The sequence below is a fragment of the Mobula birostris genome, chromosome 19, assembly GCF_030028105.1.
Source record: "Mobula birostris isolate sMobBir1 chromosome 19, sMobBir1.hap1, whole genome shotgun sequence".
NCBI classification, from domain to species: Eukaryota; Metazoa; Chordata; class Chondrichthyes; order Myliobatiformes; family Myliobatidae; genus Mobula; species Mobula birostris.
This window is the reverse complement of record NC_092388.1, coordinates 52,937,907-52,950,020: the sequence shown is the minus strand read 5'-3', so window position 1 is coordinate 52,950,020 and position 12,114 is coordinate 52,937,907. Positions and strand designations below refer to the sequence as shown.

The 12,114-nt window shown below is 43.1% G+C and overlaps 1 protein-coding gene across 1 annotated transcript in view; it reads right to left on the bottom strand.

Moving 5' to 3' along the window:
• The window catches only part of LOC140212604 (uncharacterized), a 92,746-nt gene extending 91,318 nt beyond the window's left edge, over window positions 1–1,428 (bottom strand). The window contains exon 1 of the mRNA XM_072283606.1: window positions 1,372–1,428. The gene's annotated coding sequence lies outside the window, so the exon portion shown is untranslated. The remainder of the gene's footprint in view (window positions 1–1,371) is intronic.
• Window positions 1,429–12,114: the final 10,686 nt, after the last annotated feature.

Here is a 12,114-nt window from a genome sequence, read left to right as displayed (position 1 = left end):
ACCGGAGACGCTATGAACCTTGGGGGTCCTGATGCAGTGGGTGCTCCCGGGTCAACACTTGTCTCTGGTGGTGGCTCTGCTCAGGGTAGTTTGTAGCTCTTGGAACCACTGTAGAAGTTTTTCTTCCCAGTCCTGCTGCATGGAGAGGAACTGGCCAAGAAGAGCTGCCAGCTCTGACATCCCCACAGACTGCCCTGGCTGCTCAGGATCCCGACGTGTCTTGGGCCATGCACCTTGGGCCACGTACTCTTTCCTGGATTCCAATCTGTCCAACCATCCACCCTCATGAGACTCCATCCCTGGCACATCTGGCTTTACTCTGGACCTGTGAGCACAGCACAGCTCTTCGATATCTTCACCCCTTTTTGGCTAACACTCCCACCGCTGCCACCATTTGTCACACCTCACTATCAGGTGCGGGTAAGTGTGCCCAACAAGGGTCACCATTTTTTTAAAAATGCCAAAGCATGTTATTGCAAGGGGTTTTTTTTACAGCCAGGTGGAAAAAGGCAAAAACTGCCCAAAAGTTTTGAAGAAAAGATGTACTTACAAATAGACCAATGAAAAAAAATATGTATGTGCAAAAATTTACAAACATACAGAGGCTTTCTCCACAACACACTAGTCTTTAACGTTCCAGTATAACTGTTCACCAGCCATCCAATCAACCTCCACACCTCTCTAGCAAAGCCAGACTGAGGGTTTAAATCTGTCTCCACCAGCCTAGGAGGACCAGGAAATTCTCCTGTTGGTCTGAGCCGGGGGTGGGGGGGCATAATCACATGACTAGACCATAATAAATATTTCAGATGCAGAATTGGAACATTTTAGAAAGGGATTCTAACATTCTACAGTTTTATTCCACAACAAATGCCTTAGTTAAACGCATAGATCAGTGTCCACGTGCTCAGATGAATAGAAACGAATAATACCTCCCCCCCGCACCAGTGGTGTTTCCTGTGTAGAGTGTGGTGCACCTGTTCCCACTAACACAGGCGTTATTTCAGGACCCCCCAAACTGTCCCTTGGGTCTTTTGGAGTCCTTCTGCTGTCTACAAACCAATGTAACAATGTGACAGAATATAAATTAATCTGTTTGTAATGCCTGTGTCTAGAATCCTTATTTTTGTGAGTCATAAACCAGTAGAGCATGTTACTGAAGTTTTGATTAGCTAAGCTAGCAATTGTTTTACTGTTGGGGTAGTGGTCACCAGCCAGTCGATTGCGATCGACCGGTCGATCTTTGAGACTCCCAGTAGATCCAGAAAAAAAAAGAAAAATGAATACACACATGCATTATGCGTGATAAACCTTTTGATGCAAAAGCAAATTTTACCCCTAGAGCACATATGTGAGTCATTTTTAACTTACATTTAGTTGCTTTCCCTGGTTATTGTGTTTCTCTTTTTCCACAGCCCAGTGTCATATGTCACATGTGTGCTGGCATCATGTGACTATTACTGCTATCTGTCAAATTTCCATGGAGCGTGGGAGAGCTGATAAAGTGCTTAAGATAAATAAACGAACGGGCAAACTGTCCAATGGCAAAAGAAAACAACACATGAGGTTAAAAATGACTCACTTATGCATTCATGACTTAACTAGAACATTTCTCAGTATAGCGCAGACTTCTGCCGAGGGGGCAGTTAACTGAGGAGTAATTATTAAAGTCTGTAATTCAGATAACGTAATTGCAAAATGCAGTCCTCATTGGCATAAAAATTTGATCAACTTTAATTGTTTTGACTCTATTATGCTGCTATCTATATTACGTCAGTTATGCAAAAGTTTGATCATTTGTACTGCTCTTTCTTTCTTTTGAATTTTTTGCCTTTGATTGCGTGAATTCATGTTTAACACTTTGGATAGTGTGCTAGTAATTAGCATTAATTTTAGTTTTTACTGAAAAGTTAGCCCCTCTCTCCCTCTTTTGATTTAGCTGCTGTATTTTTTTCAGTTTAGCTTGCGCTGCATCAAAGCGACCAATTAGATTAGATAAGAGTACAGACTGTCGCAAAAATCAATATATGGCACTCGCTTGTGATACTTTCCCAACTTGGAGGAAATGTTACAGGCCATCAAGGAAAAAAAAGCTTTTTGCCCTGAGCAGTACTGTGCTTACCTAGACAAACTGGCAATAGAGTTCGATCAGTGTTTTGGGGGGGTTAAACGTCATGAAAGATATTGCTGCATTTATTTCAAACCCATTTCTGCCGACCGATATAGAACAGATAGCAGCCAAATTCCAGCAAGTATTTGGTGTGCCAAGTGATATTGAAATGGAAATAATTGATTTGCAAAATGACATTGAGCTTAAAGGAAGAGCAAGGAACGGTGACTTTCGGGGGCTTGTCAGCAGGGAGAAGTTTCCTCATCTCACCACATGTGCACTAAAAGTCAGTGCCTACTTCGGGTCAACTTGTCTGTGTGGAATTTGATTTTCGCAGGTGAAAATTATTAAATCTAAGTACAGGAGCTGTCTTAATGACAGATACCTCACAGACTGTCTCAGACTGGCTGTCTGTAGTTATGAGCCAAATTTCAGGGAACTAGCAGAAAGTATTCAGCCCCAGTCATCACACTGAGTGCAACAGTCAATTTTTATTCATTTATTTTTTGTGTTGAAATAAAATTAAATAATGAAACTTAGAATTAAAGGTATGAAGTATGGTAATATACTTAAAGAGAGACAGCTATGGCTTGTTTGATATGCTAGTTACAGTGTTTTCTTGGTTGAATTAATTTGAAAGTTTGACAAAAGCATTTTATGTAATTCAAAAACAATTAGCCCAAATAAAAGGCCTCAAATTGGAAGTACAATCTGAGCTGTTTTTTTCTCTAAATGATTTAGTAGGTCGATCTTGCCTTTCTCTAAGGTCGAGGTAGGGGATCTTGGGCTTAAAAAGTTTGACAACCACTATGTTGGGGTGTGTAAATGGTGAACTCCCAAGAACTGCAGAATGGAAGGGCAACATGTGTGAGCTACTGGGGAAACCAGACCAGGAACAGAACAAGAGGAGTGACTATCCAGGCAAAGGGGCATGGTTAGTGGGAGAATTAGCATTGCCAACCTGTTCAGCCACATTACCTCCAACCTCTTCTGAATTGCACAAGGTGGGCAATCGGGAGAGATAGTCTGCCATGAATTAGCATTGCCAACCTGTTCTGTTATAGTCACCGTATACAATTCTGAGATACATTTTCTTATGGGCATACTCAATAAATCTCTAGAAAAACAGCCATAACAGAATCAATGAAAGACCGCCTATCTAGGGCATTCAGCCAGATAGAAATAGAAGAAATAATTAGATTAGATTAGATTATGAGGACACTCAGTCCTCATTTATTGTCATTTAGAAATGCATGCCTTAAGAAATGATATGATGTTCCTCCAGAGTGATATCACAAAAAAAACAGGACAAACCAAAGACTAACACTGACAGTTACAGCAGTGCAAAGCAATACCATAATTTGATAAAGTGCAGACCATGGGCACTGTAAAAAAAAAGTCTCAAAGTTCCGATCAACTCTCGATAGTCCTGATAGCAGGTGGCAAAAGGGAGAAACTCTCCCTGCCATAAACCTTCAGGCACCGACAGCTGCCAATGCATTGGAAGCACCCGACCACAGCCAACTCTGAGTCCATCCGAAAACTTCGAGCCTCCGACCAGCCCCTCCAATACAGCCTCCCGAGCACTATCCTCTGCCGAGCACTTCAACACCGCCCTGGCCGCCGAGCAACAAGCAAAGCCGAGGACTCGGTGCCTTCTCCTCTGGAGATTTTGGATCACACAGTAGCAGCGTCAGCGAAGGAGGCATTTCAGAAATTTCTCCAGATGTTTCTCTGTGCTCTCACGTCTGTCTCCATCAAACCAGGATTGTGCACGGCACCCTACTTGACAAATAACAGATATGATTCACCGGAGTGGCCACTGTGCGCTGTGTCGCGCTGCCATCTTCTCCTCCCTAATAATTGATATTTAATAATTAATAAGCAATAAATATTGAGAACATGAGATGATGAGTCTTTGAAAGTGAGTCTATTGGTTGTGGGAACATATCATTGATGGGGCAAGTGAAGAGTCTTTGGTTCAAGAGCCAGATGGATGTGGGGTAATAACTACTCCTGTATCTGGTGGTGTACGTCCTGAGGCCCTTGTACTTTCTTCCTGATGGTAGCAGCGAAAGGAGAGCATGTCCTGGGTAGTGGGGTTCCCTGATGATGGATGCTACTTTCCTGTGACAGCCTTCCATGTAGATGTGCTCAGTAGTTGGGAGGGCTTTACTTCTGATGGAATGGACGATATCCACTGATTTTGTAGGATTTTCTGATCAAAGGCATTGGTGTTTCCATACCAGTTGTGATGCAGCCAGTCAATAAGCTCTCCACTCCACAGCTATAGAAGTTTATGAAAGATTTAGATGTCACGCCAAATCTCCACGAACTCCTTCATAATTGCACTTGCGTGCTGGGCCCAGGACGGGTTCTCTGAAGTTTAGGAATTTAAAGTTGCTAACCCTCCCTACCTCTGATCCTCTGATGAGGACTGGTTCACGGACCTCTGGTTTCCTACTCCTAAAGTCAATAATCATCTCCTTGGTCTTGCTGATATTGAGTAAGAGGTTGTTGTTGTGGCACCACTCAGCCAGACTTTCAATCTGCCTCCTGCTTCCTGATTCATCATCAACTTTGATTCAGCCCACAATAGTGGTGTCATCAGCAAACTTGAATATGACACAGGAGCTCTGCTTAGCCTCCTAGTCATAATGTAAAGTGAGTAGAACTGAGGTCTAAACACACAGCCCGTGGTGCACCTATGCTGATGGAGATCATGGAGGAGATGCTGTTGCCAATCTGCACTGACTGGGGTCTGCCAGTGATCCAATTGCACAAGGAGGTATTGAGGCCAAGGGTTTGGCCTAAATATTGATTAGTTTTGAAGGGATGATTGTGTTGAATGCTGAGCAGTAGTCAATGAAGAGCATTCAGACATATGCATCTTTGTTGTCCAGATGCTGTAGGGTTGAGTGACGAGCCACTGAGATGGCATCTGCTGGGGACCTGTTGTAACCCGGCAGCCGCCTGTAAGTATGGTCTAGAGTTATCCTGAGAGCTACATAGGCTCGATGAACTGAATAGTCTCCTTCTATGTCATAAGAAAACATGAAAACATTAAAAACATAATTAAAGAAAGATATAAGACAGAACAGATGCTGGAAATTGGAGCAAGAAAGAAAAAGCTGGAGAAACTCAGCAGGTCAGATACTAACCAGATAAAGTATCTCGACATGAAATGTCAACTCTCCATTTCTATTCACTGTGCTTCTATAGCCTGAGCTGCCGAGTTCCTCCAGCTTTTGGGTGTTAATTAGAGAGACAGTCTGCAGTGTCCTCAGTTCTAATTATTCAACTTAGTTTCTATCCCAGCCATTCATTAACAAGTCAAAGTCGAAGTATGTGTAGTTCATAGAACATAAAACATAGAAAACCTACAGCACAATACAGGCCCTTTGGCCCACAAAGTCATGCTGAACATGTCTCTACCTTAGAAATTACTAGGCTTACCTACAGCCCTCTATTTTACTAAGCTCCATGTACCTATCTAAATGTCTCTAAAAAGACCCTATCATATCCGCCTCCACCACCGTTGCTGGCAGCCCATTCCACACACTCACCACTCTCTGAGTAAAAAACTTACCCCTGACATCTCCTCTGTACCTACTCCCCAGCACCTTAAACTTGTGTCCTCTTGTGGCAACCATTTCAGCCCTGGGAAAAAGCCTCTGACTGTCCACACAACACACATCAAAGTTGCTGGTGAACGCAGCAGGCCAGGCAGCATCTCTAGGAAGAGGTACAGTCGACGTTTCAGGCCGAGACCCTTCGTCAGGACTATCCACATGATCAATGCCTCTCATCATCTTATACACCTCTATCAGGTCACCTCTCATCCTCCATCGCTCCAAGGAGAAAAGGCCGAGTTCACTCAACCTGTTTTCATAAGGCATGCTCCCCAATCCAGGCAACATCCTTGTAAATCTCCTCTGCACCCTTTCTATGGCTTCCACATCCTTCCTATAGTGAGGCGACCAGAACTGTGCATAGTACTCCAAGTGGGGCCTGACCAGGGTCCTATACGGCTGCAACATTACCTCTCGGCTCCTAAATTCAATTCAATGATTGATGAAGGCCAATACACCGTATGCCTTCTTAACCATAGAGTCAACCTGTGCAGTTGCTTTGAAGTAAAATATTCGTTAAGTACCTCTGCTATTTCCTCCGGTTCCATACACACTTTCCCACTGTCACACTTGATAGGTCCTATTCTTTCACGTCTTATCCTCTTGCTCTTCACATACTTGTAGAATTCCTTGGGGTTTTCCTTAATCCTGCCCGCCAAGGCCTCTTCTGGCTCTCCTAATTTCCTTTTTAAGCTCCTTCCTAATAATCTTCTAGATCTCTACCATTACCTAGCTCTCTGAACCTTTTGTAAGCTTTTCTTTTCTTCTTGACTAGATTTATTACAGCCTTTGTATACCATAGTTCCTGTACCTTACCATAACTTCCCTGTCTCATTGGAATGTACCTATACAGAACTCCACACAAATATCCCCTGAATATTTGCCACATTTCTTCTGTACTTTTCCCTGAGAACATCTGTTTCCAATTTAAGCCTCCAATTTTCTGATAGCCTCAAAATTCTCCTTACTCCAATTAAATGCTTTTCTAATTTGTTTTTTCCTATTTCTCTCCAATGCTAATGTAAAGGAGACAGAATTGTGATCACTATCTCCAAAATGCTCTCCCACTCAGAGATCTGACACCTGACCGGGTTCATTTCCCAATAGCAAATCAAGTACAGCCTCTCCTCTTGTAGGCTTATCTACATATTGTGTCAAGAAACTTTCCTGAACACACCTAACAACGCTACCCCATCTAAATCCCTCGCTCTAGGGAGATGCCAATCGATATTTGAGATGTTAAAATCTCCCATCATGACAACTCTGTTACTATTACACCTTTCCAGGATCTGTTTCCCTATTTGCTCCTCGATATCCCTGTTACTATTGAGCGGCCTTTAAAAAACACCCAGTAAAGTTATTGACCCCTTCCTGTTCCTAACCTCCACCCACAGAGACTCCGTAGACAATCCCTCCAAGATTTCCACCTTTCCTGCAGCCGTGACACTATCTCTGATCAACAGTGCCACGCCCCCACCTCTTTTGCCTCCCTCCCTGTCCTTTCTGAAGCATCTAAAACCCGGCACTTGAAGTAACCATTCCTGTCCCTGAGCCATCCAAGTCTCTGCAATGGCCACCACATCATATCTCCAAGTACTGATCCACGCTCTAAGCTCATCTGCTTTGTTCACAACACTCCTTGCGTTAAAATAGAGACATCTGAAACCTTCGGTCTGAGCACGTCCCTTCTCTATCACCTGTCTATCCTCCTTCTCGCACTGTCTCCAAGCTTCCTCTATTTCTGAGCCAACCTCCTCTTCCCCAGTCTCTTCAGTTCGGTTCCCACTCCTCAACAATTCTAGTTTAAACTCTCCCCAGTAGCCTTAGCAAACCTTCCCACCAAGATATTGGTCCCCCTGGAATTCAAGTGCAACCTGTCTTTTTTGTATAGGTCATACCTGCCCCAAAAGAGGTCCCAATGATCCAGAAATCTGAATCCCTGCCCCCTGCTCCAATCCCTCAGCCGCGTTATCTTGAGATTTATTTTCTTGCTGGCATTTACCAGAAACTAAAGCAATCCAATAGGACTTGTGAAAAACTATAAAAAGGCAGACAACCAATTTGCAAAAGAAAACAAATTGTCCAAATAAAAATAAGTATATATACGAACATATATATAGTAATATATATATATATATATATATATATATATATAAAATACTGAAAACACAAGTTGTAACGTCCTTGAAAGTGAGGCTGTAGGCTGGGAGACCAGTTCAGAATTAAGGAAAGTGTAGTTATCCACACCAGTTCAGGAGCCTGATGATTGTAGGGTAATAACTATTCCTGAAACCGGCTCCTGTACCTCCTACCCAATGGTAGTAATGAGAGAACAGCACAGCCTGGATAGTGGGGTCCTCGATGCTGGATGTTCTTTTTTTGTGGCAGTGTTCCTTGTAAATGTGCTCAATGGTGGGGAGGTTTTGCCTGTGATGGACAGGCTTGCATTCCAGTCCATCAAAGGCAAAAGTCTACTATCTGTAGACATTTCGGTTAAGGGGCATTGATATTTCCATACAGGCTGTGATACAACCAGTTAGGATACTTTCCACTGTGCACCTGAAGAAATTTATCAATGTTTTAGGTGACATGCCAAATCTATGCAAACTTGGAAGCAATTAGATCTTGTCCAAGAACCTCGTTTGAAATGAGAAGCTTCATAAACTATTTATCCATTTTGCAGAAGTAAAACAGTGTCTTTTAATGCAGTTAATTTTAAAACTGGTCACAATCACATAATGCAACTCAATCTCTCCACTATAAATACACCACATTCTGCTGTCTACAACTGTGGAAGAAAAGTTGCTGAAGTCATTCATTCTCGGATAGAGATGACTTTCCTACCAGAGCATTGCCTGCAGATTCAGCTTGTGGTTTCACTGGCACTCGTCGAATTAAATGCAGACATTGAACTTTGTGGGTAAATAAAGTTGCTGAGTTATACTACCGCAGAAAGTGATTCAACCTGCTCAGCGACAAGCTGCACTTGATTATGCAACATGGATTCTTCAGGTTCTTGCTTGTTGTTCCTGTCAGCAGAAAAGAGGCTTTCATTCTCTGTATGTCTACTGCACCAGATGAACTATGAGAACAATCCAAAGAGTGACTACTAGGTTCTAAGGACTGAACAGCATGAAGCCATTTCCAAACCCTACACTGCTTAGCAGCATCCAGGCAGTGAAAGTCATGTTCTGATGTGTGTTGTGGTGAAGTAGAGCCCAGACATACCACAACAGTAAATGTAAAACTTCAATAATCCAGCATCCGTTTGTTCAGGAGTCCTGATTTCCGACATTTGGTTCACTCATCAGTCTGACGTGTGAGCCATGGGTACAGAGTGCAAGTGGGAAATGCAGCCACACTCAGGAGTGTGAGCTGAACATGTGGCTAGCATCATAATTCTCCCTCCCCCAATTAAATACTTTTCTATACTTTCTGGTCCTATTGCTGTCCAGGGCTATGGTAAATGTGAAGGAATTGTGGTCACTGTCTCCGAAATGCTCACCCATCAAGAGATTTGTCACCTCCCCATATTCCTTACCTGGTACTAGATCCAATCTGGCAACTGCTCTAGTTTTCCTGTCCACATGTTCTGTCAGGTATACTTCCTTGACCCGCATAACAAATTCTGCCCCATCAAAACCTTTTGCAGTAAAGAGGTGTCAATCAATAGTGAGGAAGTTGAAGTCGCCCATGACAACAACTCTATTATTTTTGCTTCCTTCCAAAATCTGCCTCCTGATCTGCCCCTCAGTGTCTCTCTTGTTATTTGGGCATCAATTGAATACTCCAAATAGACTGATTGCTCCTTTCCTCATTCTGATTTCCAGCCATGGCACCCTTATCTTTTGTAGCTGTGATCCTAATTAACTATCCTTAATTTGCTTTGCTGTTCCCCCACCTCTTTTTCCTCCCTCCCTACTCCTTTTCAAACATATAAACCCTGGAACATCCAGCAGCCATTGCTGCCCTTGTGACAGTGAAGTCTCTGTAATGGCCACAATGTTGTACTGATCTATGCTCTAAGTTCATCACCCTTGTTCCTGATTCTTCTTGCATTAATGTAAGCACATTTTCACCCATCCAACTGAGTACATTTATGACCTGACTATCCTTCCTCTCAGTTTCTCTGCACCCTGCCTCTACCTTTACTGCTCCATCCTCTGCCCTATCACTCTGCCATCCTCCTGCCAACTTCATTTAAATCCTCCCCAACAGCTCGAGCAAACCTACCTGCAAGGATATCGGTCCCCCTTGAGTTCAGGTGTCACCTGTCCCTTTTGTACATTTCCCAGCAGAAATTCCAAAGATCCAGAATCTGAAACACTGACCCCCGCATCAGTTCTTTGGCCACACATTCACCTCCCATATCATCCTGTTCATATCCTCACTGGCATGTGTCACAGGTATATAGTCACTCTTCCGGACCTCATCCCTTTACCTACCTATATTGGTAGTACCAATGTGTACAACCACTACTGCCTCCTCACCCTAACCGTTATGAAGGTGTGGACTTGATCTGACACGTCCCTGACCCTGGCATCTGGGAAGCAACAGACTATTTGGGAGACTCATTCACATCCATAGAATCTCCTGTCTGTTTCCCTAACTATTGAATCTTCTATCAGTACCACGCTCCTCTTCCCACCTTCTTCTTTTCTGAGCCACAGAGGCTCAGAAACTCAGTGCCAGAAACAGGGTCACTGGAGGTTTCCTCTGGTAAGTCATTTCCCCAACCCCCACAACCCCAACAATGTCTAAGGCATTGTACTTCTTATTGAGGGGAATGGCCACGGAAGTGTTCTGCACTGTCTGCCAATTCCCTTTCCCCCTCTCCTGACCCTTAGGTGTGACTGCCTCCCTGTAGTTCCTACCTATCAACCCTTTGTTCTCACCAATGAGCTGTAGGTCATTCAGCTCCAGCTCCATTTCCCTAATATGGTCTGTATGGAGCTATACCCAGATGCACTTTTCGCAAATGGAGCAATAAGGGACGCTGAAGGTCTCCCAGATTTCCCAAATCTTGCAAGTGAGCACACCGCTGCCCTGGAATTCATTCTCGAGTGCTCTAGCTATGCTGTAATAAAGAAAGAAACAGAAACCTCAACGTAGCCTTTGCCTGGGTCTCTTGAGCCAAAGCCTCAGCTCCCTGTTGTTCACTCTCACTACAACTGCTCCCACAATGTCTGATCCACTTAAATCTAACTTCTTTCCATTGGCTTAATATCCCAAATGATCTCAAGATTGGCAGAAATCTCAACAGATCCATTTGTTTTTTTTTAAACTGGCTCTGCTCACCACAAATAACAGCCCCCATGATCTCATACTCAGTAGGATTAAGTAATCATTTAAAAAATAATGCAAAAACAAAAGTCAACACCAAGTATAAAACTTAGTAAATACCCCAACTAATGGCTCTTGTGCTTTCCTTTCATGCCTATCACTTGCAACCCTCTGCTGAAATGTTCCTGTGCAGTGCTACCTCTTTGGGTTGTTGGACACATGCTGTATTTGAAGGGAGGAGACAGCAAATATCCTTAAGTAATTCTGGGGATGGAAAGTTCACCTTCTGATTGTACTCCTGATTTATTTCCTTACTTAAGATGTATTCTAAAGATGTCACAAGCCATTTTTAAAAGGTTTATTAGATTAATACCTGGAATAGAGGATGATAGGGTAGAGGATGGAGCAGGAAAAGCACAGGCGGATTGCCTTATTGGAATAGATGAGAAAAAGTTGGACAGATCACTCTTGCGAGTGATGGAGGTCAGAGGAGTAAGACTAGACTTGATTGAAAGATCCTCAATGGTCTTGACAGCGTGGATGTGGAGAGGATGTTTCCACTTGTGCATCGATCTAAAACTAAGGATTACCGTTTGAAAATTAGGGGTGAGGGATGAGAAAAGATGAGGGATTTTTTTTCTCACAGATGTTAGCAAGTCTTTGGAACTCTGCCTCAAAGGATGGTGGAAGCAGACACTTTCAATATATTTAAGGATGTGTAGATCTGTGAGAAGCATGAGAGTGAAAGATTACCATGGGCAGATGGGAATGTGTAGATGGAGTTGCGATCAGTGGAGCATGTTTGAGGGCTTACTGCTGCTCCTAGTTCACATATACAGTATTCCGCTAGTCTTGATCTCCAACTTCATACAATACTACCTCCTCATTGGAATTGATATTTGAGACTGAATTGATGGAAAGCCCTTTAGTAGGTATGCTATCTGCATAGTGACGAGAATCTCCAAGGCAGCTATTACTTAGCTTCCATGTGGCAATAACAGCATGGAAGCATAACTGTGTATTGACGGTATCTGCTAATGCACATTAGGGCTTTCTGTACTAACTTACAAGAGCCTAGGATTCTCATTT